The 19,171-nt window shown below is 37.2% G+C and overlaps 1 pseudogene; it reads right to left on the bottom strand.

The window, feature by feature from the left end:
• Positions 1-1,263: 1,263 nt before the first annotated feature.
• The window catches only part of LOC118834066, a 43,754-nt pseudogene continuing 25,846 nt past the window's right edge, over positions 1,264-19,171 (bottom strand).

Below are 19,171 nucleotides of genomic sequence, written 5' to 3'. Positions count from 1 at the left end.
ATGGTTTGGTACATCTCAGCCTCAGAGGCTGCATTCAATGCATAATCATCTGTCAACAAAAAGTCACCCTAACTCTCCTTCCTCTTTAATCTTGGTTTGTAGCCTTTTCAAGTTAAATAATATGCCTTTAGTGCAGTAAGTGACCTTGATACCATTTTTGTCATTATTGAAAGTGTCTGGCACCATCACTGAAAACGTCATGCTGAAAAACATCGGCGTAGGAGTGTTCAAGGAAAACCAGTATGTCTGCTGTTAGGGCTGCAGAGCCCTTTGCAGAGCTGCTTTCCACCTTTGGTGTCCACCAGATTCATCCATTTCTAATCAGTCACTCCAGAAAGCTGTAGCATGCACAGGCTAGAGTGGCCATACCCCAGAAGCTGGATTCCCTGGTACCAAAAAAGTGGTAGGACACATTAAGGCTGGAACTCACCAAGAAAACAGGTGTGCTGTTTATTGTGTGAGTGGATGTGGGATGTGTTTGAGGTAAAACCAATAGAATCCAGCTCACTAATTCCCCACTATTCAGATAAAAATCTAGGGGGAATTCCTCTATATCTCTTCGAAGATCTCAGAAGCCATCTCAAAGAAATGCTGGTTTATTGCATTATCACAGAATCCAGCAGCCCTTTTGCATCACCCATATTTATGGTCCCTAAAAAAGGAAAGATGCAATTGTTTGTAGATTCCTGAACTTTCTACAAGATACCTAAAGTAGACCAATGTATTATGCCCAGATACAAGATGCTCTGGATTGTCCATTAGGCAGCCAGGTGCTTTTAGTCTTGGACTTGTGTAGTGGATACTACCAGATTCTTATGTCTGAAAAATGGAAGGAAAAGATTGCTTTCATCTGTCCAGGGACTAAAACGTTAGCTGGCTGATGAAAAGCTAACCCATACAAAGGTATTGAGAGACTGGGCAACTTGTCAGTTTACCAAATAGAGCCAACAGGGATCCTATCAGGACTATTTACCACAACCCCCTTTGCTCATAGGAGAGAAGAGCAGCCAGTTTATTGAGAAGTGTGTGTGTGTGTGTGTGTACATAAATACACACACATTATATACATTACATATACATACAATTATTATATATACACACATGTGTGTGAACTCTCAGAGTTAGCAAACTACATTACACAAAAGTGAAACTTCTCAAAATTATGTTGAAAAGGTTTGTTTCTAATTTTTAGGAGCACAATGAACTAAAGTGAAGAGTGAATGTTTAAACTAGGGCAGATCCAGCACTATACTAAAGAAGAAATTATGCCAATGTTTTCAGGATGCTGTTATGACAGAACATGATGCCTTGCCTGATTAACTGTTCACACTTCCATCTAGGTAAAAAATGATGACTTTTTCCTCCAATAAAACTGAAGTGGCATCATCAATTTCAAATTCTCCACAGTCTTTTAGACACCACACTTCAATATATAGGCTTTTACAGGATTTCATGGCCTGTACACTGTCTAATCCTTCATCTCTACCCAAACATCTCATGTATGTGGCAAGAGACTTTTTATAACGATTGAACTATTCCCTTTCTTCAGCTGATGTGCAGAATTACAGAGAGTTTGGCAAGACACTGCTGTATTCCCACCTGAAAACTGGAATCCAGAGCAATCGGTCACATAAATACTTCAACAATACAGCTTTGATTTCTCAGCAAAGAACAGAGCCAACATTCAATTGTCAGAATCAAGTTACTTTGTCTGTCCCACTTAGTATCATTTATATGGTACTGGTTCTTTTCATTTCTAATTCTCCTTGCCTCCAGAATTTACCTGATGCCATCCTCATCAAAGGCTAGGAGCTAGCAGGAAGTGGCTTTGAGAATCTAGTGGATAGTTTTCCTGGATTCTTTTAAGAATTAGTTCTAGTCTCTCAAGAGCTTAAGTAGGATGCTGGCCGTCCCCCACCAGATGCTAGTAATTTCCCATATCAAATGGGGGCATAGATGTCTTCCCTATTAGAATGCAAGTTCATGTTTTTTGCCTTTCTTCCTATCTCTAATTGTTAGCACAGTGCATGGCACAGAGTGCTGCTTAGTAAATGATTATTGACTTAAATTCTTGAGGAATATCACTCTTCACAGACAGGACATTAGATTGCCAAAAGCCTCTCTGCTCATAATCAGCATCTCCAGAGCTCCTGTCGAAATCCAAATTAATATGGTCTTAATTTGCTTTAATAATTTCATTCTCCAAAAGGCTGAGGAGATAGTAACACATTGTATTATACAGTCAGGGTCCACAAAACCTTTGACAAGATACAATATGGATCAGAATCTTGTAGTATAGGATTTAACAGGGATAAACATGAAATTTAAGGGTTTTTTTAGTCAGCATTACAAATAAAATATTGGGGGCATGGGTTGTGAATAGATTGTTATCCATTTTAAAAAATCTGGAGATTTTAGGGGATTGCAAATTCAATTATATTAAACAGCTTCATATAGCATCTAAGAAAGCTAAGGTGCTATTAGACTACATGAATATAGTAATATAGTAATATAGTATACGGTCATAGGGAAGTGATACCATGTCTTTTCTGATTTGGTCAGAACTTGCCTAGAATAGCATGTACAGTTCTGGGAGCCACATTTTAGGAAGGATATTCATTAATTGGAGAGACTCTAGAGGAGGGCAGCAAGGATGTCAAAGGGCATAAAAATCATCTGACTAAAGGAACTGGAGATGTTTAAACTGGGGAAGAAAAGATAGGATCACTATCTTGAGGTATTTGAAGGACTCTCAGATGGAAGAAGGAATTAGCTGTACTGCCTGTACCTAGAGGCATAACTGGGAACTGTAGATCAAAGCTCCTAATAGGCAATTGTAGGCTTCTTTGAAGAGGAAAAAGAAGAGAAATCAAAGAAAAAATATTTAAATTTCCTAAGATTTAGAGCTCACAAAGTGGTATGGGATATCTTATAAAACACTGAGCTCCATATCACTGAAGGTATTCAAGAAAAGCCTAGATGGTCACTTGTTGTTCATCCTTCATTCTCAAAGAAGGCTAATGACATCATGAGGGTGATGACTTTCAGTCGAATTCGATGTAAATAAGGCAGGGCTGTGCAAACTCATCTGCCTCACTCTCTCCTCTACAGTAATTGGAGTCTTGTGGTAGGGCAAAAGTTGAGATGACTGGCAATGGCCCCAGGGTGACTTGTCAAATATAGTGTGAAGGGATACTTGCTCAGTTATAGATTGGACTCTGAATTTCCCTGTCTCTCTCTGTTTTAATTTGGACTCACTTAGATTCAAGTAAAAATAAATATATCATACACGATGCTAGGCGAAGATGGCAGCTGGTAAGCACTGACCAGAGTGAGCTCCGTACCCGAGTCCCTCCAAAAACCTATAAAAATGGCTCTGAACCAATTCTAGAATGGCAGAACCCACAGAACAGCAGAGGGAAGCAGGGCTCCAGCCCAGGACAGCCTGGATGGACTCTGGGTGAGGTCTATTCCACACGGAGCTGGGAGCTGGGAGCTAGGAGATGGGAACAGAGTGGAGCAGAGCCCAGCCTGAGTGGCGTGGACGATCCAGACCAGAAGCCGGGCGGAGGGGGCCCTAGCGCCCTGAATATGTGAGCTGCGGCAGTTACCAGACCCCTCGACCCACAAACACCAAAGACTGCAGAGAAGGTTAGTGGGAAAAGCTGCAGGAGTGGAAGGAGTTCGCGGTTCGGCTTCCAGCCCCGGGGGCAGCAGAGGTGGGGCAGCTACAGCTGTTGTTACTTCCGGCTCCAGGCCCACCTGGTGGGAGGAATTAAGTGGAGTATCAGAGCAGGAGTGCAACAGCCCGCTGAAGATCTAAGTCCAGTCTGGACTGGGGGTCCTTGGGGAATGAGGAGTGCGGCTCTGACAGAGCTGGCACCTCCCCCCCAAACGTAGAACATAGAACTCGTTAGTCTACCAGCAGTCATACCCCACTGAAAAACTCAAGGGTCAAGTTAGTTGGTTGGGAATATGGCTAGGCAGCGAAAACGCGCCCAGATTCTGTCTCAGACTTTGGATTCTTTCTTTGGTGACAAAGAAGAACAAAACATACAGCCTAAAGAAGACAACAAAGTCATAGAGCCTACAACCAAAGCCTCCAAGAAAAACATGAACTGGCCCCAGGCCATAGAAGAACTCAAAAAGGATTTGGAAAAGCAAGTTAGAGAAGTAGAGGAAAAATTGGGAAGAGAAATGAGAAGGATGCGAGAAAACCATGAAAAACAAGTCAATGACTTGCTAAAGGAGACCCAAAAAAATACTGAAAAATACACTGAAGAAAACAACACCTTAAAAAACAGAATAACTCAAATGGCAAAAGAGCTCCAAAAAGCCAATGAGGAGAAGAATGCCTTGAAAGGCAGAATTAGCCAAATGGAAAAGGAGGTCCAAAAGACCACTGAAGAAAATACTACTTTAAAAATTAGATTGGAGCAAGTGGAAGCTAGTGACTTTATGAGAAATCAGGATATTATAAAACAGAACCAGAGGAATGAAAAAATGGAAGACAATGTGAAATATCTCCTTGGAAAAACCACTGACCTGAAAAATAGATCCAGGAGAGATAATTTAAAAATTATTGGACTACCTGAAAGCCATGATCAAAAAAAGAGCCTAGATGCCATCTTTCAGGAAATTATCAAGGAGAACTGCCCTGATATTCTAGAGCCACAGGGCAAAATAGAAATTGAAAGAATCCATCGATCGCCTCCTCAAATAGATCCCAAAAAGAAATCTCCTAGGAATATTGTTGCCAAATTCCAGAGCTCCCAGATCAAGGAGAAAATACTGCAGGCAGCCAGAAAGAAACAATTTGAGTATTGTGGAAACCCCATCAGAATAACCCAAGATTTGGCAGCTTCTACATTAAGAGATTGAAGGGCTTGGAATGCGATATTCCGGAGGTCAATGGAGCTAGGATTAAAACCTAGAATCACCTACCCAGCAAAACTGAGTATCATGTTCCAAGGCAAAATATGGAGTTTCAATAAAATAGAGGACTTTCAAGCTTTCTCACTGAAAAGACCAGAACTGAATAGAAAATTTGACTTTCAAACACAAGAATCAAGAGAAGCATGAAAAGGTAATCAAGAAACGGAAATTGCAAGGGACTTACTAAAGTTGAACTGTTTTGTTTACATTCCTACATGGAAAGATGATGAGTATGATTCATGAGACCTCAGTATTAGGGTAGTTGAAGGGAATATGCATATATATATATATATATATATATATATATATATATATATATATATATGTATATGTATATATATATGTTTATGTATATATATAAGTGAATGTGTATGTATGTATGTATCTATGTGTATATGTATGTATGTGTATGTATGTGTATATATATATATATATGTGTTTATATATATATATATATATATATATGTAAAAGAGAGAGAGCAGACACAGGGTGAGTTGAAGATGAAGGGAAGATAGCTAAAAGAAATAAAATGAAATTAAGGGATGAGAGAGTAACATACTGAGAGAGGGAGATAGGGAGAGATAGAATGGGGTGGATTATCTCGCATAAAGGTGGCAAGAGGAAGCAGTTCTATGGGAGGAGGGGAGAGGGCAGGTGAGGGGGGAATGAGTGAACCTTGCTCTCATCAGATTTGGCCCGAGGGGGAATACCATACATACTCAGTTGGGTATCTTACCCCACAGGAAAGAAGAGGGAGGAAGATAAAAAAAAAATAAAAGGCAGGGGGATGAAGGAGGGGAGGGCAGATGGGGGTGGAGGTAATCAAAACAAACACTTTGGAAAGGGGACAGGGTCAAGGGAGAAAATTCAATAAAGCAGGATGGGTTGGGAAGGAGCAAAATGTAGTTAGCCTTTCACAACATGAGTATTGTGGAAGGATTATACATAATAATACATGTGTGGCCTAGGTTGAATTGCTCAACTTCTTAGGGAGGGTGGGTGGGAAGGGAAGAGGGAAGAGAATTTGGAACTCAAAGTTTTAAAATCAGATGTTCAAAAACAAAAAAAGTTTTTGTATGCAACTAAAAAATAAGATACACAGGCAATGGGGCGTAGAAATTTATCTTGCCCTACAAGAAAGGAAGGGAAAAGGGGATGAGAGGGGAGGGGGGTGATAGAGGGGAGGGCTGACTGGGGAACAGGGCAACCAGAATATAAGCCATCTTGGAGGTGGGGGGGAGGGTAGAAATGGGGAGAAAATTTGTAATTCAAAATGTTGTGAAAATCAATGCTGAAAACCAAATATGTTAAATAAATAAATTGCATTTAAAAAAAATATATCATATACATATAAATATGTGCTTGGACATCTCATTTCATCAATGTAGGGGAAGTTCCTATTGAAGAAACTCCTTGTACCAGGGCAGATCAGAACCATTTTGCAACTATTAAAGTCTTTAAGAGTCATAAAGGAACTCTGAAAGGTTGAATGAATTGCTTAGGGCATGTTCAAAAGGTAAGACTTTAACTTGGGTCTTCTTGTCTGAGACTAATCTTCTATGAGTCCTGCCAGAGTGAAATTTATATTATTCATTCATTACAAAGATTTTTCCTCTCAACAAACTTGTGAGGTAGATGGTGAAGTATTATTATCACTATTTTATAGATGAAAAATCTGAAGAAGAGAGATGTCCAGTGATTAGACAAGTGTTTCACAGGTTTAAGTATGTGAAAGCCAAGGTCTAGATCTGTTTCCTGATGTCCAAGACAGCGTCCTTTCCACAGCAGCATGTCTCCAAAGGGGAAGAACAGACAGTTATGGTCCTAGATTAAGCATGTTGCAACCATTATTTATATACTTTGTTGTTGTTCAGTCAGTTTTCAGTCATGTCCGACTCTTCATGACATCTGGGGTTTTCTTGACAAAGGTATTGGAGTGGTTTGCCATTTCCTTCTCCAGCTCATTTTACAGAGGAGAAACTCTGGCAAACAGTAAGTAACAGCTTAGTAAGGGTCTAAGGTGGGATTTGAACTCATAAAGATGAGTCCTTCTGAATCCAGTCCAGAAGCTCTATCCACTATACCACCTAGCCCCATCTATCTACAATAAAAATTATAATAGAGTACTGGATCTGGAAAAAGAAAACATGAGTTCAAACCAGTCTCAGAAACTTTTTAGTTGTTTGACCCAGGGCAAGTCACTTAAACTGTATTTGCCTCATTTTCCTCAACTGTAAAATGGGGATAATAAAAGCACCTACCTCCCCAAGTCGTTGTGAGGACCAATTAGATAATATTTGTAAAGCATGTAGCACTGTGCCAGGCACAGTAAATGTTATATACATGTTAGCTAAAGTTACAATAATAATAATTATTATCTGTTTATAATAAAAGTAATTATTGTCTCCCTATAATGATAATTATCTATAATATCAATAATTATCTATCTAGAATACCAATACTAATAATGGTCATTATTGTAGCTAGCATGTATATGGTTCCTATCGGGCCAGGCACAGTGCTAAGTGCTTTAACAAATATCATCCAATTGATCCTTACAACAATCCTGGGAGCAAGGTGCTATTTTTAATTCTCCTTTTACAGTGGAGGAAAACGAGGCAAACAGACTTTAAGTGACTTGCCCTGGGTCATACAGCTAAGTTTCTGAAGCCAGTTTTGAACTCAGGTCTTTCTGTTTCCAGACCCGGTACTCTATCTGCTGTGACATCTAACTGCCTATCAAATACAATCAACAGAAATTTATTAAGTGCCTACCATCCACAAGCCATGTGCTGAGCCCCAGGATACAAAAAGAGGGAAAAAGACTTTTCACCATGAAAGGGTTTACATTCTGATGGGCAAGACAACATGCAAACAAATATATACAAAGCAGGCTGTATACCATATAAATAGGACATAATTCACAGAGAGAATATGCTAGAATTAAGAAGGGTTGGGCAAGGCTTCTAATAAAAGATGGCATTGTAGTTGGGACTTAAAGGAAGTCAGACAGGTCAGGAAGTGCAGAGGAGGAGAGAGGCATGGGAGGTGTGGGAGATAAAGAAAATGCTTAGAGCAGAGAAATAGAATGTTTTGCTTGTGGAACAGCCAGGAGGCCAGTGTTACTAGATTGAAGAGTACATTTTGGGAAGTAAGGTGTAAGAAGACTGGAAAGATAGGAGGGGGCTAGGTTATGAAGAGCTTTGAATGCCTAACAAATCACTTTGTATTTGGTCCTGGAGGCAATGGGAACCCCTTAGAGTTTATGGAGTAGGGACAAGGGGTGGGGTACATGTTAGCATCTGTGCTTTAATAAAAATCATTCCATGTTATTGTGCTATAAGAAATGATGAACAGGCAGAATTCAGAAAAACCTGGAAAGATTTATATGAACTGATGCTGAGTGAAGTGAGCAGAACCAGGGAAACATTATACACAGTACCAGCCAGTGTGCTATGACTGACTTTGATAGACTTAGCTCTTCTCAGCAATGCAAGGACCTAAAACAATTCCAAAAGACTCATGATGGAAAACGCCATCCACATCCAGAAAAAGAAATATGGAGTCTGAATGCATATTGAAGCAGACTATTTTCTTTTTTTGTTTTCTTTTGTTTTATGTTTTTCTTTCTCATGGTTATTCCCATTTATTCCAGTTCTTCTATACAACACGACTTATGTGAAAATAGGTTTAATAGAAATGTATATGTAGAGCCTATATTGGATTGCATGCCCTCTTGGGAAGGGGGAGGGAAAAGAGGGGGAGAAAATTTAAAACTTGTGCAAATGAATGTTGAAAAGTAAAAATAAGTAAATTAACTTATATAAAAAATAAAATACTTATGGTGTAAGGTCCAGCTTTTTCTTGCTGGGGCCACTTCCTAGTTCTCACAAAAAAGAAAAATCATTCCAATGATTGGATAGAAGATGGATTGAAATGGAGAAAGACATGATTCAGATCAACCCACTAACAGATTATTAATATAGTCCAGGCATGATGTGATAAGAGCCTGTACTAGAGTGGTGCCAGTGTTAGAGAAGGGTACATATCTATCTGTCTATCTATCTATCTATCTATCTATCTATCTATCTGTCCCTCTATTATGAATGTTTTTTATGTTCATTTACTGTTTACTTGTTTGTTTTTACAAAGGTATCTGTCATTAATCAATCTTTTCCAGTGATGACATACCAGATTTAGATGAGAAAAGTCTAGTACGTAGATCTGAGACTCAGTCTGCTAGTTACGTTTTCCCTGCTCAGATTTTCTTTCAGATTCACTCCATGCCCTGGAGTGAAGGAGATTACTCACCTGTGGACCACAAATGACTGTGAGAGAAACCAAGAATCCCCCAAAGCTGCTAACTAACAACCTCCCGTAGATACGATATATAGTACCACAGACAACACCCCCAGACAGAGGATTAAGACAAATCCTAGATCAGCATAGCTGAGCAGCTACAAGCTCTTCAGAGCCTTACCTGTGTAAGGGAGTTTATGCAGCATCATATTCCATTTCTTGGGAGCTTAAGGGCCCCAGTGGAAACAGAATTGCGAAACATGGGGAAAAGATAAAACCTTTGTGCATTCATACGGTTCTCAGAGTTTTTTTTCTTATATTCTTCAGTCCTTGAGAGATTTCTAGATTTTCACATAGGATGGGGCAGCAAGGCACCAAAGGGCATGGACTAAGATTTTTGATTGAGGCAGTTATGCTACATCAGCCCCTGATTTCCATGGCTTCCATAGCCTGAGACTTGGTCTGAAGGTGGGCAGAGAAATATTAGATGAGGGGGAATTGAATGCTCCTTAAATTCATGGTGGTCAAATTTTTAATTAGATAGCAGCACAGTGGAGTTGAGTCTGGAGAGGCAAGAACTGTCATTTATCGAAAATCTTCCTGGTTATTAAAATGGAGTATAAAACAACCTTCTCCAACCATGCTTCTCTTGAATTCATTTTGGTTTTATCCCTAATCCTAAGAGGTGTATTGAAATTGTAACAACTTCCTTATTCCTGTCCATGATATGTGTGTGCTTAAGTAGTTTGGGCCTGTCCCCCCACTACCTTAGGGGATGTGTCAGGGTAAGAGGGACGAATTTTAGGAACTGGATGGAGGAGGAAAAGGACTAAAAAATGAACACCTTTTGCTTCTATTTTTTTCTATGTCCAATAAACAATGCAGAAACAGCATATATAGTTCATAGTAGAGTTCTGTGACTTGTGCCACAAAAAAGGAAGAAAGACAACATTCGAATTGGAGGTGGTAGTATATGGATCCATACCTTCCTTATTTGTTACATTTTTTGAGCAATAATTTATATCATCCCCAGCTTAAATTCCACATCCAGACGGTAATTTGTGTTTTAAACTGCTCTGCCCTGTTTGGAGTAGTGTAAAATGACAAATAGGAGATTCTGATGCATCTAAGCCAATGATGTTTAGAGATTTTTAATGAAATCACTTAGTGGCTTGAGTCAAATACTACACAATGAATAATTCTGATATTATACATCCTTTCTCAATAATTAGCATAGAGACACATTGCACTTCCTTAAACTTAGGGTAAGAAGGTAGTATCTGTGCTCATTTCAACTGCTTATACTTTGAAACTATGTATAGTGCCAAAAGAGTCACAGTATATACATAATGTCACATGTAATCCATAGAACTGCCATAAGTCTCACCTACTTCCCCAATTGCTTCATATATGGCACAGAAGCTCTAACAAAGATTAGACCAGTCTGGCCAGGGCCACACAGTACTAAAGGCAGATATTTAAACACTTTCTGATCTGGCTTGAATCTCTAAAGGCCATCTATGATGCATAGCTTCACCTGAATTTTTCCATTTCTGTACTCATTAATCATATCTGGTTCACCGCACCATCTGTTGTCCTCTGTCCTAAGCTTATTGCTTTCACAACCGTCCAGGGAACCAAGATCCAAATGTTATGAAGGGTTGTCATGTGAAAACAAAAGCAACCTTGTTTTGTACAGTCCCATAGGTTTAGTGTGTGTGTGTGTGTGTGTGTGTGTGTGTGTGTGTGTGTGAGTGTGTAGCAGGGAGGCAAGGAGAAAGAGGAGAGACAGAAACAGAGAAAGAGAGAGAGTGTGAGGAATGTATGGTTGTGCGTGTATGAGAGAGAAAGACTGTTACGGAAAGAGACACTTTGACTCATGCAACCAAAGAGAAAACTTTTCCAGTAGCTATATTCAACCAGTACAACGTGAATTCTTTGAAGGCAGGAAGTAATGTCATTTTTGTCCTTGTATCTTCATCACTTAACACAGAGACTGATTCATAAGAAATGTTTAAAATATGATTTTTAATTAAATTGAATGAAAAGTAATCAAATAGAAATAATACATAAATAGATTTCTCTTCCCTGGCATAAAATGGATTTCCCATACCTAGATATCTTCACCAGAAGTTGTGGGAGCACTTTTCAGAGATCAGAGAAATTCCAAAATTTCAGAGTTTGAAAAAGTCTTAAAGGTCATTAAAAACAATACTTACTGAAGAATATCCCTTCTGTAACATCCTCCTACTCTTTTATAAAGACTGGATGACCACTTATATACAAAGGTAGATTATAGGTACATAGTTAGGCTATAGAGGTGATGTCTGTTCCTTTAAAGATTGCATTAGTTGTTTTCTATGGTTCCTTCTAACCCTGCTATCCTGTGGTTTTGTAAGTGTATACTTTTAATTTATATCACTCTTTAAATATTAGCATTTGGGACTAGCCCATCCCCCCTTAATATTTTCCTTGAGGTTTAGTTTCTACTAATGCAGCCTCTCCAGGAAATATTTTACCAATGGTGAAAAATCTATCGCGTAGTGCTGACTGGCGTATGCATATCCTGTAAGACAGATAGTAAGGCGAAATTATAAAAGTCACGACAATAATAACAAAAATATACAAAAGCCATTTCACTCACCCTAGAGCAGGACCAAAGACAGCAGCTCAGCAATACACAGCTGTCTTGGCTGCAAAAACAAGATTATCCTGGGACACAAATGAAATTAAAAATGAAAACCTTAGTTCCAAAGACAAAATAAAAATAAATAAATGCTAGCTAGTGGAGAGAGTTGTTTGGCTGTTCTTTTTATTAAAATGATATCTCTGCCACTGAGCTTTACCTATTTACTTCGTGTCTTTCATTCTCAGAATCACAGGTGCAAACTTAGGGGATTATGTTTTTTCTTAAACATGCATCAAGTCAGTAAATGGGGGAAAACATGCTTGCTTCTTGTCACTCATGTGTTCTCTTCATTGTCTAGAGTGTGCTTACACATACTTGGATTCCACGTAAATAGAAAATGAAGAGCCCAGTTGACTTGTGTGTTTAATTTATGAGACAGAGTGTGTTCCCCAAATCTGATACCCTTTGGACATGAAAGGTCATAAGCCTTTCAGTGCTTAATGAAGTCTCTCCAAGCTACAGAGACACATAATTATGTTGTTAAGTGACAGGTTTATGAAATTTCATTAGATGAAGATTGTACCAATCTGAGGACATATTTCAAGGGAAGGGGGGAAAAGTGTGTCTCATATAATCTTTACGAGATTAAAAAATTAGTAGGCAGGTTGAAGACAGCTTTAATGACAAACTGAAAAGAAGTAAAACAGGTACTAAAACAGCTTTTCAGCATGTTTTGAATACAGAAGATAAGATGGAATATGCAAGTATTTCAAGGTTCTGATTATTAAATCAAATAAAGACAAATGTTGGAAGAGCTCATAGAATAATTCCAAACTTGATTTCATCTAAGAAAGCAAGGAATGATTGATTTCATATGTATTTTTGTAGAAATCTCGTACACTAGCTTAACCTAACTGGTACACAGGTTAGCCAAGCTCAGAACCAATTCTTGGGGCTCAACTGGTCACTTAACTTTAATTTCTTCATAAAACCTGTTTTAAGCAGTTGCATTCTTCAAAACTTGTGTTAAACTGTTAGGATAAAAGATAAATAATAATAAAATAGTAATAGAAGTGGTAGTAGTAGTAGTAGTAGTAGTAGTAGTAGTAGTAGTAGTAGTAGCAGTAGTAGTAGTAATAGCACTTTAAGGTTTGCCTATCCCAACTAAAATACTACCTCCCATAAGAATTCTTTGCCAATCACTTTACTACCATTGCCTTCCCATGGGCATTACCTGTAATTTGCCCTATATACATGTTTGTACATAGTTGTTTCCATGTTCTTTCCTCCACTAGACTGTGAAATCATTGAGAGCAGAGATTAACTTTTGTCTATTTTTGTACCCTCATAGTTTATCACAACGGCTGGCACACAATAGATGCTTAATAAATGCTTATTGGCTCTCTTACTAAAAAATACTTGTTTGTTGACTTGAGGAGTCTAATTAGATCTCATTATCTCATTAGATCCTTGGAAAAAAACCCTGTGAGCTAGGTGCTATTATTCACCTCAATTTCAGATTAAAAATAAAAACGAAAACCTGAGCCTGTGAAAGATTATATGATTTAACCATGGTCATAAGTAGTAAGTTGCTGAGACAAGGTTTGAGCTTAGGTCTTCTTGAATACAAGTTCAGCATTCTATCCACCACAGTGACTAATTGTCTCAAGAATAATAAATATGGCATAGACCAATATCTCATACCATATACCAATATACAGGAAAAAAGAATACATGATTGACACATGAAGGGTGATACCATAAGCAAATTAAGAGAGCATGGAATAGTTTATCTGTCAGATTTTATGGATAAGGGAAGAACTTAAGACTAAAAGAAGATATATATATATATATATATATATACAGAGAGAGAGAGAGAGAGAGAGAGAGAATTACATAATGTAAAACAGCTAATTCTGATAACAGAAAATTGAAAAATTTTTCCACAAATAAAACCAATGCAATCAAAATCAGAAGGAAAACAGGAAACTAGGAAAAAATTATTTGCAACAAGTATCTCTGATAAAGGCCTCATTTCTAAAATATACATAGAATTGAGTCAAATGTGTAAGAATATAAGTCATTCCCCAATTGATAAATGATCAAAGGATATGAACAGGCAGTTTTCAGATGAAGAAATTCAAGCTTTCTTTAGTCATATGAAAAAAATGCTCTAAATCACTATTGATTGGAGAAATGAAAATTAAATCAACTCTGAGGTGCCACTTCACACCTATCAGATTGGTTAATATGATGGTAAAGGAAAATGATAAATGTTGGAGATGTGGGAATTGTTGGTGGAGTTGTGAACTGATCCAACCATTCTGGAGAGAAATTTGGAACTGTGCTCAAAGGGTTACAAAACCATGCATACCCTTTGATCAAACAATGCCACTACTAGATGTATATCCCAAAGAGATTAAAAAAAAACAAAAAGGAAAAAGATCTATGTGTACAAAAAAATATTTATAGCAGCTCTTTTTGTGTGGCTAAGAATTGGAGATCAAAGAGATGTTCATCAATTGGAGAATGGCTAAAGAGGTTGTTATATAAGATTGTAATGTAATATCGTGCTATAAGAAATGACAAGCAGAATGATTTCAGAAAAAACCTGGAAATACTTACATGAACTGATGCATGAAACCAGGAGAACATTGTATGAAGTAGCAGCAATAATGTTTGATGAAGAACAATGAATAACTTAGCTATTCTCAGTAATATGATGATCCAAGACAGTCCCAAAGAACTAATGATGAAGCATACTATCTATCTCGAGTGAAAGAACTGCTATTGAGTGAATACAGACTGGTATTTTTAATTGAATACAGCATGGCATTTTTCACTTTCATTTTTTTATTCTAGTCTTCTTGTACAAAATTACTAATATGGAAATGATTTACTTAATTGCACATATATAAACTATATCTAATTGCTTACCATGTCAGGGAGGAGTGAGGGGAGGGAAGGAGAGAATTTGAAGCTCAAAACTTTAAATAACAATGTTTATAAAATTTTAAAAATAATTATAATAAATATGGAACCCACCCCCAAAGAGCTTAGAATCTAATTAAGAATATAGGGAATTCATAAAACTAGAGACAACACAAATCTGAATATGCTACTTGTATAAGAGAAGCACAAAGAGTTACGAGATCACGCGATGAAAACATTATGTACAAGTGGGAAGAATAGAAGTCTTCATGGCAGAATTATAACTTTAGCTGGATTTTGAAGGAGAGATAGGATTTTAATGTATAGTGATTATTAGAGTATGTTCCAGGAATAGATAATTGTATCACCAAATACGAAGAGTCCCTATACACACATAACTTCTCTGCTTCTGTTAATGGCATTGCCATAGGCCCAGGCACACAGGCTCCCAAACTTAGATCATTGATATAAAACAAGAAGAGGCCTTTGAGCCCAACTAGTCTAACCTCCTCATTTACAGATAAAGAAAATGATACCCATTGAAGTTGCCAAAGATCATACAGATAAAAATTGAGATAAGATTTGTACCCAGGTATTCTGGCTCCAAATCCAGTATTCTTTCTAGTGCCCCCCAAAGGGCTCTGATTCAGTCATTATTCCTCCCCTTTCCTTTAAAATTTACCATCATCAAATCCTATGAATTCTACATCAACAATTCTTTTTGTGTTTAACTCCTACTTCCACTTCTGTTGTTGATAACATATTTCAGGCCCTTATCACATCTTCCCTGGATTAATGCAATAACTTCCTAATAGCTCTCCAATCTTTCCCCATTCCAATCAATCTTTCACAATAGTGTTTGAGTAATCTTTGTAGTAGACTCATTCTGTCACTTAAAATTGTCAAAGACTGTCTGCGGCCAAGTAAAGTATAAACTGCTTCTTTTGGCATTCAGGTGCCCAAAACCATCTTGCTTAACTCAGCTTGCTATTTTTCTTAACACTTTTCAACTTACAGACTTCATATTCTTGCTAAAGAAGGTTACTAATTTTCCCCCACTCTCATCTTATGCCTGCCTTCGCTCAGACTGCCTTTATATCTGGTATTCTCCCTTCTTTGTCTATTATGATTGCTACTCCTAGAAATCCTTCCTCTGACATCTCTAACTTTTGAAGTTCCTCCCTTCTCAAATGTCACCACCACCATAAAGCTCTCTGTTGCATCAAAGCTGTGGTTGTTTTTTCTTTAGTTTCGATAGTATGTTTTCTGAAACTCTCCTTGTATAGTTCATCAGATCATAGCTTTAAAGCCAACAGTAATCTTAAAGGACAGGTCTAATCCCTCATTCTACAGATGAAAAAAAAAAACAAACTAAGGCCAAAAGGGGCATATGATTTCCTTGAAATCACAAAGTAAAGAACAGAGCAGAGATTCAAAAACAACTCACCAAAATTCAAATCCTGAACACTCTTCCATACATGTTCTACTGGAGAAGAAACACTAATTATTTATATGAAGAATTTATTCTGGGGTGAAACAAGGATGTCCATTATCACCACTGTTATTCAATATCGTACTAGAAATATTAGCTTTAGGAAACAAGAGATATGCACAAGTATAAGAACCAAGATCAGGAACAGAGTATGTTTGGGAAAGTATATGTCTATATATGTATGTATATATGTATATGGGTGTAGAAACATATCTAAACTTTATTGTAGCTTTTGGAGGGACTGGGGGAGGGAAAAAGAACAAAAGTTAAAAAAGTGCATAGCAGAGAACAAAAGAAAACTCACAAGGAAGCAAAGAAAAGATGGACAATTCTCAACTCAACATGTATTATTTATCATATAGGCTTTCTTGAAATGAAAATCTATTATTATATATTTTGAATCTTCTCTTCCGTTCTGCTATGCACACGACATGCTTTTTTTCTTTCTTACTTTGTATTCAAGTTTTGTTCTTATTCTCTATTCTGTATTTGTGTTCTGGCCCTTGAGTCTAAAATAAAATTAAATTTTAAAAAAGAAAAAAAGAAATAGTAGCTTTATTAATAAAAGAAGAAAAAGAAATTGAAGTAATTAGAACAGGCAATGAAGACACAAAGATATCACTCTTTGCAGAGGATGTGATGGTATACTTAGAGAATCTTAGAGAATCAAGTAAAAATTACTTGACGTAATTAATAACTTTAGCAAAGTTGAAGAATATAAAAAAACCCACATAAATCCTTGGCATTCCTATATATTCCTAAAAAAGCCCAGCAATGAGAGCTACAGTAATTCCATTTAAAGCAACTGTAGACAAAATAAAATATTAGGGAGTCTGCCTGCCAGGACAAACCCAGGAACTCTATGAACACAATTACAAAATGCTTTATACACAAATAAAGTCAGATGTAAATAATTGGAAAAATATCAGTTGCTCATGGGTAAGCTGAGCTAATATAATAAAAATTACAATTCTATCTAATTTACTTACTGAGTGCCATACCAATCAAACTACAAAAATTATTTTATAGGAGGAGAAAAAATAATAACAAAATTCATCAATATTATCAAGGGGATTAATGAAAAGAAATGCAAGGGAAGTTGACCTAGCTGTACCACATTCTAAAACTGTATTATAAAGCAGCAGTCATCAAAACTACTTGGTAATGGCTAAGAAATAGAGTGGTAGATCAGTGGAATAGGTTAGATACACAAATCACAGTAGTCAATGGCTATAGTAACCTACTGTTTGATAAATCCAAAGACTCCAGTTTCTGGGTTAAGTACTCAATATTTTACAAAAACTGCTAGGAAAACTGGAAAACAGTGCGGCAGAAACTAGGCCCAGATCAACATCTTGTACCATATACCAAGACAAGGTCAAAATGGGTACACAATTTAGACATAAAGGGTGATAATATAAGCAAATTAGGAAAGCAAGGAATAGTTTACCTGTCAGATATATGGAGAGGGGAAGAATTTATGACCCAACAAGAGATAGAGAACATTATGAAATGCAAAATGGATAATTTTGATTACATTAAATTAAAAAGTTTTTACACAAACAAAGCCAATGCAACCAAGATTAGAACGAAAGCAGAAAGTTGGGAGTTTTTTACAGCCAGTGTCTCTGATAAAGGCCTCATTTCTAAAATATACATAGAACTGAGTCAAATGTGTAAGAATACATGCCATTTCCCAATTGATAAATGGTCAAAGGACACATCCAGGCAGATTTCAGACAACGAAATCAAAGCTATCTATAGTTATATGAAAAAAAAATGCTCTAAATCTTTCTAAACTGATTAGAGAAATGCAAATCAAAACAACTCTGAGGTACCACATCACACCTATCAGGCAGGCTAACATGACAAAATAAGAAAATGATAAATGTTTGAGAAGTAGGAAAATTGGAACACTGATGCATTATTGGTGGAGTTGTGAGCGGATCCAACCATTCTGGAAAGCAATTTGAAACTATGCCAAAAGGACAACAAAACTGTGCATACCCTATGACCCAGCAATACCATTACTATGTCTGTATCCCAAAGAGATCATCAAAAAGGGAAAAGAACTCACATGTACAAAAGTATTTCTAGCAGATATTTTGTGGTATCAAGGTTTGGAAATTGAGGGGATGCCCATCAGTTGGGGAATGGCTGAACAAGTTGTGGTATGTAAATGTAATAGAATACTACTGTTCCATAAGAAATGATGAGCAGGTGTATTTAAGAAAAACCTGGAAACACTTATATGAACTGTTGCTGAGTGAAGTGAGCAGAACCAGGAGAACATTGTACGCAGTAACAGCAACACTGGGAGATGATCAGCTCTTAGCGATGCAGTTATCTAAGACAATTCCAAAAGACACATGATGAAAAATACTATTCATATCCAGAGAAGGAACTATGGAGTCTGAATGCCGATTGAAGCATACTATTTTCTCTCTTTTTTTCCTCCTAATTTTTCTCTTTTGTTCTGATTTCTCTTTCACAGTAGGGGTAATATGGAAATATGTTTAATATGATTATCTATATGACCTATATCAGATTGCATGCCATCTTTGGGAGTGGGTGTAACAACAATGTTGCTAGCTGCTGCTGTGGGGACATAAGATCAATAACACCAGCACATGGGAGATCTGCTCACACAGGTTCTTTGATCTGTTTTTTTAAGGAAAGCAACTTTAAGGGGTTAGCAATCTTACTTTAATTAAACATACATATACCATTCACTTTAGTTCAGGTGGAAAAGCCAGCACCCTGAACTTCACAGAGAATACGAACAGAAATTACAAGCATACATTATATAAATAGAGCAAATACACACAAGTCAGTCTATCCATAGTTACCAGAGAGAAGCACCAAGAGGTGGGTTTTCAAAGCA

The sequence above is a fragment of the Trichosurus vulpecula genome, chromosome 1 (genome assembly GCF_011100635.1).
Source record: "Trichosurus vulpecula isolate mTriVul1 chromosome 1, mTriVul1.pri, whole genome shotgun sequence".
Classification (NCBI taxonomy): domain Eukaryota; kingdom Metazoa; phylum Chordata; class Mammalia; order Diprotodontia; family Phalangeridae; genus Trichosurus; species Trichosurus vulpecula.
The sequence above is the reverse complement of the archived record's forward strand: the minus strand, read 5'-3'. Positions and strand labels throughout refer to the sequence as shown.